The sequence below is a fragment of the Pteropus alecto genome, unplaced genomic scaffold (assembly GCF_000325575.1).
Source record: "Pteropus alecto unplaced genomic scaffold, ASM32557v1 scaffold5, whole genome shotgun sequence".
Lineage (NCBI taxonomy): Eukaryota > Metazoa > Chordata > Mammalia > Chiroptera > Pteropodidae > Pteropus > Pteropus alecto.
The window spans coordinates 506051-525391 of NW_006441953.1; the positions used below are offsets into that span (position 1 = coordinate 506051).

General features: G+C 36.4%; 1 pseudogene; it reads left to right on the plus strand.

The window, feature by feature from the left end:
- The first annotated feature begins 13516 nt into the window (after nt 1–13516).
- LOC112485685 lies at nt 13517–13624 on the plus strand (annotated as a pseudogene).
- Nucleotides 13625–19341: the final 5717 nt, after the last annotated feature.

The following is a 19341-nucleotide window of genomic DNA, read 5'->3' on the forward strand; positions in this document are numbered from 1 at the left end:
GGCATTGCTTTGTATGCCTAGCAGCCCTTCACCCCCCGACTCTTTTGTTTCTCTTGTACTATTTATTGCCTTCTCCGAAAAGTCCATGGAAACCAGATCTGGTATTTTTATTGTGCCGAAATGATTCTGGAAAAAACAAGTTCTAAATAAACATGACAGGTGTCAGGAAAAGCAGCTGAGTCTGGTTGAGAGTTCTAACAGATGGGAAAACATTAAACTGAAAATGGAGGGAAAGAACCTTTGATTGTCTGAACCCGACACCATTTTGGTCATGAGTTTGTGATCTTTCCGAGAGCTGCTAGCCACTAGCCTTCATCAAACTGTGATACTGTGTTAGAGGTGAAAAATGACAAGAGAATTAAATTGAAGAGAGATGTCTCTTAGAAAGACAGGAAGGAAGAGGGGAAGCTCTATCTAGTTGACTGAAAATATCAGTTAGAAAGAAACAATGCTTTTCTGAATAAATCTTCGGCAAATAAATATTCTTTGTAACAAAATTGTGCTCTAATGCGTTACAAATAGAAATTTCATAAACTGTGAAAAGCAATGTTGCTATGTTTCCTATTTTTCTAACCTCCGATTCTACAAGCCATGTGAGTCAGGAGATAAACACTGAATATTGTCAATAATAACAAATCATTTTATTAGCTCTAGTCTTTGCAAGATCTCCCCTCACTCCAGTGTTTCTAGACACGTCTATAGCATGTTTATCTAAGCTCTCCAATACTCTCATTTTTAGCTATAACAGCTCTACTGCCATTTCTTCTTTTTTCTCTTACTCTTAACTTCCTGCAGTGCCTCTTGCTGAGAATTTCAATTCCCAACAAGTCTTGTGAGACTCCTGTTCACTTACTGTCATCATTTACAGTGTGTGTGGGGGTCAATGTGTCGGGACTCTTTTGGTTGCAAGTGACAGAAACCCAGTGTCGTTTCCCCTGGATTGGCTGATGAAATACAGTGGCAGGACTACCATGGTGTCAAGAGCAAGGGGAGTTAGGGAATCCAGTCCTGCCAGGAGTCTGTCTCTCCCTTTTCACTCTTTGGCATCTGCTTTATTCTCATCTTCAGACTGGCTTTCTCTTCTTCTCCAAGCCACTTGTTAATAGTTTCTAGTCTTGGTATTTTGTAATCCAAGCACCCCAAAGTTACCACCAACTTTCTCAGTTCTGGAATTGCCAGGCAAGGGCCTTGCTGGCTCAGTGTGGATCAGGGGTTCTCCTCTGGATCTGTTAACCGTGGCCCTGGAGGTATAATATTCTGATGGGCTCAGTTGAGGCAGAAGCCAACCCCGTGATGGTCAGGGAGCGAGCTGATGTGATGACATGGCTGTTAAGGGACATGTAGTCAGGAGTCACGTAAGTCTTCACCACCACTGAATCCTGAGCATAGAACTTCTTACTAGTAGGTATTTTAAAAATTGGAGAATGAATGGATTACGTGTGTGCATGCTTCTGTGTGTGTGTGCGCGCATGTGTGTGAGTGTGTGTATGTGTGTAACATGAGTGGTGGAGAAAAGAGGAAATAAAAGGTTTTTCATGCACTTGTACCACTGCCATTTCACACTGATTCCTAGAGTGACAACACTGAACCTAATTGAAGATATTCCGCAGTTCCCATGTCATGCTGATTTCTAACACTGCAAGATCTTGCGATGGTCTCTTTATGTTCTGTGTTTCAATGAGGTAAAGAGAACTTCTTTCCTGCAGCTGTGGCTGCTGGACCCCGTGTTGCTAGATCCCATGTTCATGTTTGCTGAGGGCAGGCTGTGCTGGAGCTGTTTTTCCATGTTACGTCACTGGCACCTAGGGAGTAACGGTATTTGACAGATGCCTGTGCTCCTGTTTACACAGAACACATGGGCTCACCTGTCTAAATGGGGATAACCCTATTTTGCTCTCAGGCAAAAGGCCTTACAGCACTGCTGCCCTGTGCCTCTAAGTTTTGTTCCGTTTTGTTTTGGGGCGGGGGGCAGGTTATGTATTCTTTCAGCATTTTATAACCTAGGACTCAATCATGAGTTCATTGATGGAGAGTAGTCTTAGACCCCCAAAGTTGTATTCTGCTACTAATAATTTCTCTTTCCTCCGAGATTATGGCATCTATACTGGGTCAAATCTGTGTTCCTGAGTATCTTTTAGGATCAGTTATGTTCCTGTGCGTTCATGCAAATCCTGCTGCGGTGGATTTGCTCTATCTTTTCTCTAGACATGCCTGGCTAGACATGTCCCAATCTTAAGGTCCACATAGTTTAGGCCCGAACTAGGACTGCTGTGTATGTCTGGCTGAACAGGATAAGAATGTCACAGCACACGACTTTCTTCTGTCCATTTCAAACACCCTGCATAGGATGGTGAACGGGACCAGCCTTAGGTATAATTGTGAAAGCTGGGAACTGTGTTTTAATCCTCTCTTCCTTTCCTTTCTTGGATTAAAACACAGGTGTTTATGTTTTTTAAACTTTTAAACTTTTGGTGCCACATTGTCATATAAATTGTTGGCTGATGTAATTGGGGGTGGGGGGAGGGAGTTCATTTAATTAGCTCCAGCAAGTGGAAGGGGAGATGCTCTTTGGTGGCTGAGGTGGTAGAGCTGAGGTAGGATGGAAGTCAGGCCCAAGGCCAACCTGAGTTTAGGCTTTTAAAAGGTGATGAGATTTCAGAATGAGCAATGATCCTTGTCCCTTTTCCACTCCAAAGATTCCTTGTGTCCTTGGAGAGAATGAGTCAGGAATGAGCCACCTAGAGTCCAATGGAGGCTTGTTTCTAGAGATTCAAGGATGGAGGGGTAAGTGGTCATTGTCCCTGCATTGGGCACCTGAGGCTCAACCCAGAGCTGCTCTGTTTCTGCCACTACCAGCTACTGTCCTACAGGGCAACCTTCCCTCTTAACCTCAATCACTCTTTAGCTACTTGTTTTAAAGTGCATATTTTTCAGACTTATTACTTTTACTTCTTTTAAATTTGGAAATAATTCCAACACTGTGACAAAAACTTGGAAAAAAGAGAAAAGATTAAGAAAATCCAAATGTTCACCATTCTAAGTATTCGACATTTTATATATATAATTCCTTTGTTTTCCACCCCTCCAAGCATAGTTTTTTAAAAATCTATAAATAAATATAAAATAGTTTTAATCTCTTGGAGGTATACTTATTTATCTTAACTGTTTTACTTATTCTTTTATGTGCCTTTTATTCATTCTTGCATGGTCTTCATAACCAGTTGCTATGTTTTTAACACAAATTAAGTTAATATTTAATTGTGTTTTTGTCCCATGATCCAGAATGCTTCCTGATTTGATTTTAACTTCTGGTAATAAAACTTCTAACAAAGAAATTTGTTTTTAAAAAATCCTCTTTAATAATAGATGTAATGCTGCAGTCAGCTTGGAGCTTAGAACTCCTGTGATAACTGAGTCATAAGACTGAACAATTTGTTTGAGATAGCCCAAACACCCATCCATCAAAAATTTCAGTTGATAGTTACATAACCCAATGTAAAGAAAAAGGGGAGAAAATACGTATTTCGTTTAAAAGATATGGCCTGAATGACTTATAAATGTAGTGGAAGAGAATTTGCTGCTTTTCATGCCGGCTCATGGAACATTGTGAGAGCTTCTTCTCATCTCTCACTCTATGGTTTTGTGTCTCCCCCCACAAACTCAAAAATTTTCAGTAAATTTCTTTTCATTGAGGATCTGGGTAGAAAGGACAGCATCTTAAAATTTCAGCACACATAAATTAATTAAAAAATTAAGCCACTTTCCAGATATTTTGAATTATCTCTTAGTGCCTCACAAAAACAAAACCCCAGATCAATTCCTCGCTGCCTCAGCTATCTATTTCAGGTGAATCTAGCTTATTTTGGCCTGGATTGTTTTTGAAATCACACTTGTGAGGTATACATCTATTTACATAAGAAAGTATTTGTATCTTGGCAAAGGTCTGAAACGTTCACTTGAGAAATATATTCTGGCCTGCAGTAAAAGACTGGTTTTCTAAGTTGTCCATTTTGAAAGAATGCCAGAAAACCCCTTGAATAATTGCTACAGCTTAATTCTAGAGCTCTGCCTGCTGCAGCTTTAGGTGTGACATTCATTAGCTCTGCAGCACGTAAGGCCACCCTCTAAAACTGGGAAGGGCCAGAGAGTGAGCCTCAGGAATTTTCGAAGTCCCGTGGGATGAATCATCTCTGGGTGGCCAATGTGCTTAGAGAGCATGGGACAGACTGTGGAGGGGAGGGGCTCTTTGCTTCCTTTTTTTTTTCAATGTGGACAAACTCTCCAGTATATTAGATTGTAAGTTTTATTATATTTTATTCGTACCCACGAATGATTTTAAGGACAATTTATATGAAGCACGTAATTTGAGAGACCAACCATTTTGACCTGTGAATTCTTTCTTCTTTTTTTTCATTCTACCTCCCAAAGTTATTTCTAACTCTAATCTTGCCTGGTAAAAAAAAACTGAGTTGACATTGTGTGTTTTAAAGGAACTTTTTAGTCCTAACAACTACAATTGTGCCTTTAGAGGGAGATCACCACAAAAAGACAAAGGTCTTGGCACGAGAGGAAATACCATTCAAGAAAAGGTGATGGGAAGAGAGTTCAGATTTCAAAATGTGGTCGCTGGTTGTATCTTGAGTGAATATTTTATGAATATCTGAATAACTGGTGACATCTAAGTCAGCCATTTCAAACTTTTTTGTCTCAGGCCTACTTTATACTTTTAAAAATTATTTTGTTTCCCCAGAAGTTTTTGTTTATATGGCTTATATCTATCAATATCTACCATTTTAGAAATTAAAGCCGAGAAACCAGAAATATTAACTCATTTAAAATTCTATAATAATAAATCAGTTATGTGTTAATGTAAATAACATTTTTACTGCAAGTGTTCGTCTTTTCTAAAATAAAAAAATATAGTAAAAAGAGTTATGTTTTACATTTTTGAAATTTCTCGTACTTAATACAGGACAACTGCATTTTCATATCTGCTTCTGAATTCAATATGTTATTTTGATTGAAGTGTGTACAGACATGTAGTTTGAAAAGGATATTTTAATAGCCCTGAAAAGGTCATTATATGTAATCTTCTTTGGTCTTATACCACAACTAAGCAAGTGGTAGTTTCTTATGTGGAATCTAAAGCCATAGCAATAAACTTTTTGTGCACTATTACATTTTCATCCTTCTGTCTGTTTTGCAATGTACTGAATGTTTTAATCAGGCTTGGTTTTACAACATCATACACTGGTTATTTGGAATATTGGTTGGTTGAGTTACCCATATTTTCCAAATGTTAACACGTTTTATTATGTAATATGATGAGATCACATTCAATAATATCACCACAGATATTAATTTTCTGATGATGGGAAAAGTCTTTCAGTATTGCAACACTGTCAACCTCCATATGAGATTTTCAAACTTCTAATTTTTTTTTTTGGTTTGATGTTTATATAATTTATGAAGTGATCCCCTTGATTACTCTAGTACCCATCTGGCACTACACATAGCCATTACAGTAATATTGACTACATTCCCTATGCTATACTCTAAATCCTCATGACTGTTTTGTAACTACAAACTTGTACTTCTTCATCCCTTCACCTTTTTCACCTAGTCCCCTAAGCTCCTTCCCCTCTGTCAATCACCAGATTGTTCTCTGTATCTGTGAGTCTGTTTTCATTCTGTTCATTCATTTCTTTTGTTTCTTAGATTCTGCATATAAGTGAAATCGCATGCATGGTAGTTATTTTTCTCTGTCTGACTTACTTTACTCACCATAATAACCTCTAGGTCCATCCATGTTATTTTAAATGATAAGATTTTATTTTATTTTTTTAGTTGAGTAATATTCTTTTGTATATAGGTAGCATAACTTCTTTATCCACGCATCTTTTGATGACCACTCAGGTTGCTTCCGTATCTTGGCTATTGTAAATAATGCTGCCATGAACATAGGGATGCATAGATCTTTACAAATTAGTGTTTGGTCTTCTTTGAATAAATAGCCAGAAGTGCAATTGCTGGGTCAAAATGTAGTTCTATTTTAAATTTCTTGAGGAACCTCCAAACTGTTTTCCATAGTGGCTGTATCATTTTGCAATCCCACCAACAGTGTACGAGGGTTCCCTTTTCTTCACATCCTTGCCGACATTTGTTGTTTTTTGATTTACTGATAATAGCAATCTGACAGGTGTGAGGTGATATCTCATTGTGGTTCTAATTTGCATTCCTCTGAAGATTAGTGACCTTGAGCATCATTTCATATGTCTATTGGCTATCTATATGTCCTCTTTGGAGTAATATCTATTCAGATCTTCTGCTCATTTTTCAATTAATTTTTTTGTATTTTTTTGGTGTCAAGTTGTACGAGTTCTTTATAAATTTTGTACATAAATCTCTTGCTAGATGTATCGTAGGCAAATGTCTTTTCTCATTCAGTAAGTTGTCTTTTTGTATTGTTGATGGTTTCCTTTGCTGTGCAAAAATTTTTTTAGTTTGATGTAGTCCCATTTGTTTATTTTTTCTTTTGTTTCCCTTGTCTAAGGAGATCAGAAAAAAATTACTAACAGCAATATCAAAGAGTTTACTGCCTATGTTTTCTTCTAGAAGTTTTATGATTTGGGTCTTAAATTTAAGTCTTTAATCCATTTTGATCTTATTTTTGTATATGGTATAAGAATATTGTCCAGTTTCATATTTTTGCATGTATCTGTTCAGTTTTCCCAGCACCATTTGTTGAAGAGACTGTCTTTACTCCATTGTATATTCTCGACTCTTTTGTCATAGATTAAATGACTGTATATATAGATGTGGATTTATTTCTGGGTTCTCAATTCTGTTCCATTGATCTATGTGTCTTTTTTTTTTTTTGCCAGTACCATGCCATTTTAATTACTATAAGCCTTATAGTATAGTTTGATATCAGGTAGTGTGATACCTCCAACTTTGTTCTTCTTTCTTAAGCTTACCATGGCTATTTGGGGTCTTTTATGGTTCCATATAAATTTTAGGATCATTTGTTCTAGTCCCCTGAAAAATGCCATTGGTATTTTGATAGGAATTGCATTGAACCTATAGATTTCTTTGGCTGGTATGACCATTTTAACGATGTTGAGTCTTTCTACCTAAGAGCATGGTATACACCTCTATTTATTTGTATCTTCTTCAATTTCTTTTTTCACCAGCATAATTTTCCAGCAACAGGTCTTTTACCTCTTTGGTTAATTTGATTCTTAAATATTTTATTATTTTTGATGCAATTGTAAATGGAATTATTTTCTTAATTTTTCTTTTTGATAGTTCATCATTGGTGTGTAAAAATGCAACCGACTTCTGAGTATTAATTTTGTATCTTGCTACTTGACAGAATTTGTCAGTTCTAACGGTTTTCTGGTAGAATCTTTAGAGTTCTCTCTATATGGTACCATGTCATCTGTGAATAATGCCAGTTTTACTTCTTCATTTCCAATTTGGATGCCTTTTATTTCTCTTTCTTGTTTGATTGCTGTAGCTAAGATTTCCAATACTATGTTGAATAGAAGTGGTAAAAGTGGGCATCTTTGTCTTGTTCTTGATCTTAAGGAAAATGCCTTTGCCTTTTCGCATTGAATATGATGTTACCTGTATGTTTGTCATATATGGCCTTTATTATGTTAAAGTATATTCCCTCTATTCCCACTTTGCTGAGAGTTTTTATCATAAATAGGTGCTAGATTTTGTCAAATGCTCTAAAATTTGTTGAAAGCGCAAATTCAATTATTGGCAGCAAATACTATCAGTTGTTTTCCTTAAAGTAACAGGCTTACATTGTTCATTTTCGAGAAATATCTGCCAAACACCCAAGTCTGAATAACTGCAATCAAGACTATCAGTTGATCTCACAAGCAAAAAAGATGTTCCATGCAAAGAGCAGCTGATTCAGATCACAGCTTGAACAATGGCCTCGGTGCTCTTCTTCTAGACCAGCATGGTACTTGGGTATGCAGCACATGTCCCATTTCTTCACACAGAATGTTAAGAATGTATGTACTTAAGGTCTGAATTATGATAAAATTATGAGCAACATCATTAAGTGAAACTGCCATTAATATTATCATTATTAGTATTTTTATTGCAAGTATACTACAGTAGGACCCCTTTTATCCACAGGTTCACTTTTCACAATATCAGTTACTGCAGTCTGAAAATATTAAATAAAAAATTCCAGAAATAAACTATTCATAAGTTTTAAATTACTCATTATTCTGAGTAGCATGATGAAATCTAGCAGTGTCCTGCTCCATCCCACCCGAGATGTGACTCATCCCTTTGTCCAGCTATCCATGCTATATAAGCTCCCTGTCTGTTAGTCATCTCAATGCTTGTGTTCAAGTAACCTTATTTTACTTAATAATGGCCCTAAGGTGCAGGCGTAGTGATGCTGGCAATTTGGATATGCCAAAGAGAAGACGTAAGTGCTTCCTTCAAGTGAAACGGTGAAAGTTCTCAACTTGATAAGGAAAGATAAAAAATTGTATGGTGAGGTCGCTAAAATCTACAGTAAGAATGAATCTTCCATCCATGAAATCATATAGAAGATAAAAAACATTATGCTGGTTTTGCTGTTGCAACTCAAACTGCAAAAGTTAGGGCCTCAGTGAGTTATAAGTGCTTAGTCAATATGGAAAAGGCATTAACTTTGTGGGTAGAAGACACGAACAGAAAATGTGTTCCAACTGACGGCAATGGGCTGCGCCAGCAAGTATTGAGCCTATAGGAAGATGTTGGCAAGGGATCCCCTGAAAGGAGCAATGCCCGGCCATTTTCTGTGAGTAAGGAATAGGTTTTGACTGAAAAATATAAAAATTACTGAAGAGGCTGTGTCTGCTGATGAAGCAGCTGCTGCTACACTTCTGGCAGAGCTGAAGAAGTGAATTAAGGTTTGGTACCTTCTGCGGTTTTCGGCATCCACTGGGTGTCTTAGGTCATATCTCTTGCAGATAAGAGGGGACTACTGTAGTTAAAATTTGATGTATGTTTATTATTATTACCTCAAATCTCAGTGTCCTCAACATTTATGTTAGATGATACATAAGCATTCCAACAATAACTACTAATTCCTTTCTGTAAGGCTGACTTTTGTGCTAATAAAATTTCTGAAAACTGTTGACTGCTGTTCAAAAAGAAAATCTATTAGTATGAGGAGCTCACATATTTATATACACCATACACAGATTTAAAAAGAAAATGCAGTTTATGTCTTTTCTCATTTATTTGATCTTTCTTTTATGTACTTAATCTACTGAGTAAGTAGGTGGGACAATTTATTCTAATTTAATAACCTTAGTGTAATCCAATAGTTTAAATCTTTAGGCAACTTAGTGGATTTTGGTCTAAATCCTAGTATTCTGGTTTCCTTTTTCTCAATCTGCTACTCTCCAACATGGTGTCTGGGTGTGTTGGGGAGGGAGATCATGTGGCGAAGGGAAAAAGACAGTCCCTAAGATTTATTTTCAAGGCTGTACACTGTCCTCTGGTCTCTGTAGAAATGTTTGTTGTTTAACTATGGCTACTGCTTGTCCTATTAGACAATGAGGTGGTTGTCTGTTCTCTATAAATTCAGGGTCAGGGCCAAATACCTCTCTTTGATTATTGGCCTTAAGATCTTTGTGACATCCATTCTGTCCTAGAACATGTTGTCTTTGACACACTGACTCTGACTATGAGCCAAGTCATACTGTGAGCTGACTCCTGTGTGCCACCTTGGGGTCATGTGGGAACATCTATCTTAGAAGAATTCAATTAAGACCCTTCTGTCTAATCACATCGTGTTACATTTTTACTCTATTGTCACTACCTATTCTCCCAAAGGATGGTGTAGAACAAAATCCTGTGTTTTAGGCATTCCCCTAAATCTAATACTCTCTCCTCTTTGCCTCTGAGATAGGAAAGCAGGACACAGACATCTTGCCTACCTTTCCATGGTTCTCTTTACCCAGGGCCAGAGGGTGGGCTTTCCACCTGCTTTATGTCACACCCTGGGTTCTGTGATCTGGCACAGCAGCCCTGCCTTTCTATGTGTTGAAAGTGATGCTTTGTAATTTAGACATCTTTCTTTCTCCTGACAGCCTGGCTTTCAAGTCCTCTCTCACTCTTAAAGAGGCCAATAAAATCAGCTCTGAGAATAAAAGCTAATCAACAGCGTCTTTGTTCTAGGTTCTTTCCTGCCCTAGAGCAACCAACCTCAAGCCTCAAATTGGTGAAGGAAAGCTGAAATGATTTAAAGGGGAGAAATTAAGAACATTACTAATTTAATATATCTTTTGTTATGTTAATTTGCTAATGTTTGTCTAACTTCAAAACCCATGCTTTTTCCAATGCGGGATATTTGGCACTGGGTAAGCCTGTAGTCTTTTAGGGCAAAATAGAAGAAAATCACAAATTGGAGGATATAAAGAGATTTGAAGTAGCTAGAATTTGGATACAAGAAGTGAGGAAGGAAAGAGACATATTTAAGATTTTCTGAGAGTGCCTGTGTCAAGTATCATTGCTATTGAAAATGGAAGTATTCCTAAACATCTTATGATGTTGCTTCAAGACAGATATCTCCATTTTAAAGAGTTATTAGTAAAAGGGCTGCTTGCAATCCAAAACATATAGGTCTCATCCAGTGGTATATCCAGAATAATTAGGGTATAATATTATTGCTAGATAGAATTTCTTTAAAATTTCAACATTTGTTTTGAGACCATCTAAATTGAATTAGGACATGGAGTCAGTCTGTCTGGGTTTGAGAACTTCAGTTTTCTCATCTATAAAATGAGAATTATAATAGTCAGCATTTGTTGAGTGTTTTTGTGAGTCAAGCACTCTTCTAAGCACTTGTATATTAACTTACGTAATAGGTAAATAACCCCAGGATATATTATTGCCATCTCTTTTTGCAGATGACAAAATTACATCTCTGAGAGATTAAGTTACTTGTTAGAGTTGAAAGGGGACTAGAACCCAGGTAGTGTGGCACTAGATCTGAGTGATAACAGTTAACACTTTTTTGCTTATTCTATCCCAGGCACTGATCTAAGTGCTCCATATCCTAAGAGATAAGAACTGTTTTTATCCCATTTTAAAGATTAGAATACTGAGTATTCTAAGTACTTAAGTATCTTGCTCAAGCTGGCACTGCTAGCAAGTGTGGAGCACTTGACCATGCAGTCTCCTCCAGAGTTTGTGCTCTCAGCCTCAATGCTATATTGTCTCAAAGATATTTATGAACAATAACGAAGAAAATCCATGTGAAATACTTAGCACAGCACCTGGGACAGAGGAAATGCTCAGTAAAAATAAACGGATTATTAATCCGGAAATCCTATCAATTGACAAATGTGACATAGATCCTTTAAGCAAGGAGTGTTCTGTACAAGTAAATCTTTTGCTGTATGTGCCCACCTCATTTAATTTTATAGAATTTCATTCATTCACTCATTCATTAATTCATTAATACATTCAATCAGTCAATTTTGCCTCACATGTTACTTTTTAATGTGCCAACACTGTACCAAGTGCTCTGGCGTGTGAAGTAGATACCTCCTTGAAAAAAGGCTCATGGATTTGCTGTAGTGAAGTTAAAAAAAGCATTAAACAACTTAAAAAAATTCTATGTTAGCAGTTGAGCTTCTTGAACTAGTTAATTTCAGTTGTTTGAAAGAGATTTGTTTTGGGCTTCGGAGATGCCTGGTAATACTGTGTCATTTAGCTGCTTCAGGCTAAATTTTCACACTTGCCATGCAACATTTTTACATACTTAACTTTGAAATGCTTTTCCTCTTAATCTGAAAGCTGCGTGCCAAAACTTTATAGCTTTACACTTAATGTCCTGCTCACTGTTATTTCCTTACATATTTAAAAAACATAGCTCTGTTGTGAATGCCATTTGCTTCTGCTAAGGAGAGTCTGTGTAACCTAGAAAGCATAGGTTTCCGAATCAAAACATATGTGCAAAGCCAATTCTCCTAGTTCTTTGACCTCTAGCAAGATATTTAACTGCATCGAACATCAGTTTCCTCATTTATGAAAGGGGATGATGCTTTCTACCCTACAGGATTGCTGGTGATTAAATTAAGTAATGAAGGCAAAAAACATCTCCTCTAAGGCACTCTGCTCCAGCTATATATTTCTATTGCACTATTGTTATTCTAATAATTTTAAGAAAGTGTGATTTTTGTCTTTTTTTTGGTTTAAAGTCATAAACAGTTATTTACTACTTTTTAAAAATTCATTTGCTTTTTTATGAGAGTTATTTTTTTCCCCCTTCTAGTTTTTCGGTAGTTATCTAAATGAAGTGATGCAATGCAGTTTAAAGCTAATGAGAATATATATTTTAAGGGGAATAAATTCTTATTATGGAAACCGATAATAGTAAATTAGATAGGATAAGGGAAAAAAGTGACCCAAGCAGAATTTTCATAAAAACGGGAAAGGTTAGAAAAAGAAAGATTTCAAAATTGATATGAATAAAGAGAAGAATCAAAACAATGAGAACTGTCTTGACTTTTGCAAGCCAACATTTGAAATGATAAAACAATTGAATCTTAGACTTTTGAGGGGTTCTTAAAAACCAAAGGGAGTCCAGTGCCCGCCATAGAAATCTGATGCACAGCATCTCTGCTAAGCGGCCATCCAGCCTCAATTTCTAGAGAAAAAGAATTTACATCTTTGTGAAGCATCACAAGACAGTTACAAGGTGCTCTGTTAGATGGAGATGTCCTTTCACAATTCTACCATTCTTTGAAAGATCACATCATTGTTCTTATTTTTTATATGAAAGTTCTTCAAATATTCAAAGACAGGACTTTCTTCAAATTATACCACATCTTCTCTCTTGTTTTCTACAAGTTGCCAGTGTTTCTCTTAGAATGTAGAGCATAGAACAGACGAAATTAAGTATTTTTTTTAATTGAAACTGTATCAATCAACTCCTATTCCCTACTGCCATGTGGATTTTTTTTTACCTTAAATATTTTATTTCTAATACCCGAATCAGTATTTAAACTGAGGCTCATAAAATTTCAAAGATATGTTTTTCCTAGCACCATAATATTTCATTATAACCTACATTCTAGGCACAGAAAACTCTGATTTTCTCCAAATATACCATGATCCTCTCATCACAGTAATTGTCCACAAACATCATTTCAGCCTGTAATTACTCATTTCTGTCCTTGTAAATTTTAACTCAATTTTTCATACTCTGGACTCCACCTTTTGCTTCCTAGGCCCTTCCCTCCACACAAGACAGACAGCTCTTTTTTATGATCTTATACAACAGAACTCATATACATTTATTGAGAAGAAAATGGAGGTGAGGGTCCAATTTGTTGTCGTGTTTAAATTTGCTTGATTTTATTTGAAATAATTTAAACTTACAGAAGAATAGCCATGTTAGCAATGCCTTTGAACCAGAAACATTTTTTTTTTTTTGCAGAAAAAATTAAATATTTTTGTAGAATTTATTTAAAATGGATCTGGAGTCTATGGCCATGCTACCCTGAACAAGCCCGATCCCATCTGATCTTGGAAGCTAAGCAGGGTCGGGCCTGGTTAGTGCTTGGATGGGGAAGACCAGGTGCCGTAGGCGTAAAAATTAAAAAATAAGTGATCGTAAGCTTGACAAGGTCCTTGCATCTGTGAGGTCAACCAAGGGTTGCCTCGCCTAAAAAAAAAAAATGGACCTGAAAATATATTTCCGATACAGATATTTAGAAGTCTTTAAGTTGCACATTCTTTTTCTTAATCAGGAAATCCTATAAATTGCTCAAAATATATTTGTGTTCTAAAAGCTTTCAGTAGAATTCAAATTCATTTTTTTTTTAATAATAAAAACAGAAAATTGGTTACCTTTAGTGTTAGGTGCTTCTGGATATTTCTAAGCAAAAAATCATTCTAGAAGTGGATTTTTCACTTTTTCAAACACCAGGTAGCTTGCTTTCCATCAACTCATACTTTATTATATATTTTCATGTCATATATTAATCACAAAAATGAGTATTTTACTTAATAATATTTAGCAGACACATTTACAAAAGCTAGCTAATATCATATTTCTACTGAGAATTTCTCTGAGAATTTTTTCGTTTTTGAGTTTTGAGGAGAGTGAGATGGTCAGATACCTAATGACCAAGAAGATTAATTTACATTATATTTAGAATCGTAACCTCTCACGTTACTGCAACTAAAGGCTAGGTGACAGTTTTATTTTCTTTACATAGTATCCACAAACTTTGTCTAGGGGTTTTCTTTTTTGTGTATTTTTTTTTTTTTGGTCACCATTTTATTTTGAACAATGCTACAATGAAAGAAAAATGATTGTTTTTTCCTCTTTCATGATAATAGCATGATATGCCTTAACATGTTAATTAAACTGTTTCATGATTTCTATTTTCTCAAGACTATAAAATCAATAAAGTCTAGAAAGTTCAAAGAGGAAGTCTTGATGTAGTTGAATATTAGGAAATTCAATATATTTAATCAGAGCATGTATTGAAGTAATGTGACGGAGGTCATTTAAAAATAGATAGCTGCTGTAGTAATTTTCGCTTCAACATGCATTTATCAGTCACAGGAGAGCATCAAAAAGTTCTTGCTGAAGCACTTGAATTTCCTATCCTTATTGTTAAAGCTGCTTTGAAATTTGAGAGAGAGAAGCATTGCAGCTGCTGGCCAAAGAGCCACCAAAGAGCACGTATATATACAGCAGAGAATGGCGCTAAATTCTTACTGAAAAAAGATGCAACTAACAACAGTAACAACAAAATGGAGACTGTTGAGTGACTTTTAGACTTGGGAAATTAGAGAATCAGAGAAGCTTAATGATGAAAGGGGACATTTCTTTGTATTTATTATGATTATCTGAGATCTTAGCACAAATGCCTTCTAGGCAGGTGCTATAAACTAGTGACATGGGTCAGACGGGGACAGTAGCTGACTAGACTTTACACACCCATCCACAGGAAGAGGCTTCCATTCAGTGCCAGCGTCTCGTAACTGTAAGGGAATACAGGCCGAGCTGTGCATTATTGGATTTCTCAAGAGAAGACAGAAATCTGGATTTTAATGTGAAAGTTCCTTGGGCTGTTTTGCATAATTGCACAAATTGTGAAAGGACAGCATGGAGGGCTGCAAGTAGTATGGCTATTTGTGAACCAATTACCCAAGGGTTAAATTTGACCCATTGGTAGGCAGTTTGCAGCCTCTGGTTTAGACCGTTAGAAAGTTTTCTTATTATTAACTGAGATCTCTTTTTCAGAAGCTTTGATCCCTTGGATGTTAGGGTCATGCTGAACTAATGTAATGTTTACACATGCACACAACAGTGTTTAAAATATTCGAAGTCAGTTATCATATTTCTTTACTAAATTTAGGGTTTAGGGAACCAATCAAAGAAATAAATGCTTCGTCTGTTGTGAATGAACAGTAATGAATGTAGGCTAGCCCCTAGTGCTCGCTTCTTTCCATCTGATTGTTAATAATTACTTTAATAACGCATTCTAGAATCCTGCCTTAAATCAAAGTTAAGATGACTGGTTTATTGTTTGAAGAATCTGTCAATTTCTGGACTACCCAGTGAAGAGTTCTAAATGTCTGCCACCTGTGGGCTCTTTCCTGCCAAATCCCTGAAACTGTAGGCGCGTGGCTGGCAGTGTATTGGTGAGTGGGATCCTAAAATAGTCTGTTGTGACCACACCTGGTGTTGAGAAAACTTGGAGGGAATTTAGCCTCTTGGTGACTTCATAAGCTTTAGACTATATCCTCTCTCACTCATTCCCTTTGTGTGTGTGGCTGGTCTTTATTAGACTGAAAAGGCCATACTTTAGAACAAGTCGTACAGGCTGCTAAGTTTGTGCTGGGCACAGTTCCAACTGCTTTATATGTATATTAAGTCATCGAATCTTCACAATAACTCTGAGATATTAACCTTGCTTTTTAAAGACAAGGAAACTGAGCACAAGGCCATAGTGATAAAGCAGGAGTTCGATCCAGGCGTCTGGCTCCAAGACACATTCATCTTTCTTTCTATAGCTCAGCCTAGGTGCCTGGATCTTTACTACAAGTTTAAATCCCTCCACAGACTGCAGCTGGACTGCAAACAAAACAAAACAAAGCAAAACAAAACAAACCCTGCTTTGGTAGAGACTGTGATGAACTCTGTCCTGTGTCTGGTCCCTAGCTGGCCTGACCTCCCCATGCACTTCAAGCCACCTCTACACCAGCCCACGGAGACAGTGGCAAGAGCTCTTGGATGTCCTTGCAGTGGTCAAGGAAGTCTCCTTGATTGTCGTTGACGTGCCTTCCTTTCCTCCTGTCTTCATCCAATGCTGAACTCGAGGTTCTGCTACAGTCGCCATCCACCTTGACTGTAGAGCTTGGTATTTTCACTTGGTCCTCTCTACTTTTGATCCTTAACTGGTTGACTGGACGTTCTAGCATTTAAAGCCTTAGGCTGGCCTGGCCCTGCTAAACCCCATACTGACATGGGTTTGCATTTGGATTCCACAGCTTAATAGGGGTGAGACTTTGAACAAGTTAAGTATCTTTTCAAGTTTACCCCTTAGCAAAATGGAGAGGTTATATCCTATTTATTAGATTCTGAGGATTAACGAGCAAGTAAGGACATTTAGAACCCAGTTGTTTAAACTTGGAGGATTAAACTTGGAGGATTAACTCCAAGTTTAAACAACTGGGTTCTAAATGTCCTTACTTATGAGAGCAATTGAAAAAATATGAATTCATCAAGAATAATCAATCAGAATAATAGTTTACAATACATATGCAATGAAAGAACCATATAACTTTTATTATGCATTAATTTATTCAAGCTGCCATTTTATAAAAATATCTGGCAGGATTATGTTCATGTTTATCTGATTCTTTTTTTTTTTTTTTTAGCTTTGTGCTACAACTTATCCTTTGTTGAAAGTTCAGATGAACTAGACTTCAAAAAAACCACATTTATTACTTTTTTATCATCAAGGAATATTTGGAAAATATGGAAAGGTATAAAAAGGAAAATAAAGATTACTTATAATTGCATAAACCAGAGATAAATGCAGATAACATTTTGGTGTGTACCATTCTAGTCTTTTTTCTTTGTAATATGTAGTAAAGTAAATAAAGATATTATAATAAGAAATAGAAGAATTTCTCAAATCACTAACTTGTCTATGAAAAACAGATTTCAATACCTAGTACATGAGTCCCATCCTATTGGGTATATGGTTATATCATAATTTAATTAACAAGTTACCTAATAAAATTCCAATTTTTACTCTATAAAATTAACATATTTGAAGGATATTTCCTTTTCCTTTTTAACATCTGAATCCTATTAATATGATTAGAATGCCCCCCCCCACCCCAACTACAGAAGCTGGAAGATATGCCAGATATTTGACTTCCCAGCCTCCCTTACAGCCAATGTACAGGCTCCCCCAGACTTCGAATAGAAAGATAGAGTGCCGAAGAAGTGGGGCGATGCAGAATTCATATGCAGAGAAAGGTGACAGCCAGTTCCCCACGTGGGCAGTGGCAGTGGTGCCAGCAGCAGCCTCAGTGATACTTACAAGGAAATCACTGAGTTAGAAAGTATCCCTATTTAAATATTCTCTTAGAAAGGCTAATTTAACTTACATTTCTGCAGCCGTGAGCATACCTGTGCTCATGTCCTTTACTTCTAAAATATATGTTTCCATTACACACATTATCTCAAAAGCTATTGTTCAATAGTTTGGGGAAAGATATTGATATATGTGGAATTTGGTTTGGGCATAAGCGATTTTACCACTGTTGCCAACAAATAACAAAAACCGAGTGTAGGTTAACACACAGAAGAATGCGGTGCGGTTGGGCGGCTCCGTGCCTCCCAGGCTTCTTCTAGGATCAGTTTGGCTGCACAGACTGTCTTGAACGTGTGTGTTGCTTGGTTCTCCCAGACTGTTTTGCAGTTTTTGTCCTCATCTCTATGATTTGCGTCTGATCCTTTCTTACACTTCTTTCCGTTAAGCTAGCTTTTACTTTTTTAAATGGTAGAATCCTGTATTTACTGTAGTATTTCTTTACTGTTGTAACTTTTTGTTTATTTGTTTAATTAGAATTGTTATTGTTTTTGTTAGTACTCTGGTTGTAACACAGATTTGAGTGGCCTTTCCTAATTTTATTTTTTTCTGCAGTTCGGCAGAAAAGGAGATTTCTTAGTAATGTTACATTGGGCTGGAGCAGAAACATGGGGACTTCCCTCACTTGCCCAGTCATACCAAATCCCAGAGCTACTTGTTAAACATACAGATTTCAGAACTCTCCTCAGATCTGATTTTGAATCTCCAGGGATGGCACTGGCAATCCATTCACAGGTGACTGAGGTGATTCTTACCTTATACAAGTTAAGGAAATGGTCCTACTATGGCTAGGCTGGGAATAGTAATTTTTTAATTTTTTTTTATTTTTTATTACATTGACATAGTATTGCCTCCAATTAAAGGCCCCTTTTAAAAAAATAACAACAATTGTATTATCGTTATGATTTAAATTGTCCTGGTCTGTAGGATCTTCCCACTCAGTCTGGTTTTATTTGCAAGGCAAATCTCAGACTTCACCTTATCCACTCACACTAACGATGAACTGAAGCAGCCTGCGTAAAGAGCCCACTCATATTTTTATTGTATAATATATTAATTATCAAATATGATACAATAACAAAAGCTTTCTCTTCAAACGATAAAGGCAGAATAAGTGAATTTTTAAACTGCTTTATAAATATTAAGTGCAAAACTTGTGAAGATGAGGCTCAGACGAAGAATAGAATAAGCACAGGGAGGGGGAAGGGTGCCTGTTAATAGAAGCTTTACATGAAATTAAACAGAAAGCCAACTTATATTTAGAGGTTGTTTCTGTTTGTTTGTCTTAGTATTTTTTGTTTGCTTTCTTGGTCTAGTCCTGAATTTTTAAAAGAGGGAACTTTATTTTTATTTTTCCCGTTTGAGCTAAAGTATAGAAAAGATACATTTTAAGCCTATCATAAAAGACTTTTGTAAACTGTATAATTTGTTGTAATACTCTGTGTAAAACTCAGAGTAATAAAGATAAACCAACTCATAATGACAATGCTTGAATTCCAGAAATTTCTTCCATAACAACCTCGTTCATCGTTCTTCTAGTTACACCTCTGAGGCTGGAAACCTCATAGTTTATATCAACATTCAGTTGGATTTATTGTCACTTTCTCTGCTTCGTAAAGAGAAACACAACCTATGGCAGTCTGTGAGCAATAAGAAATCTTGTTTTGAAATTAATAACACTCTA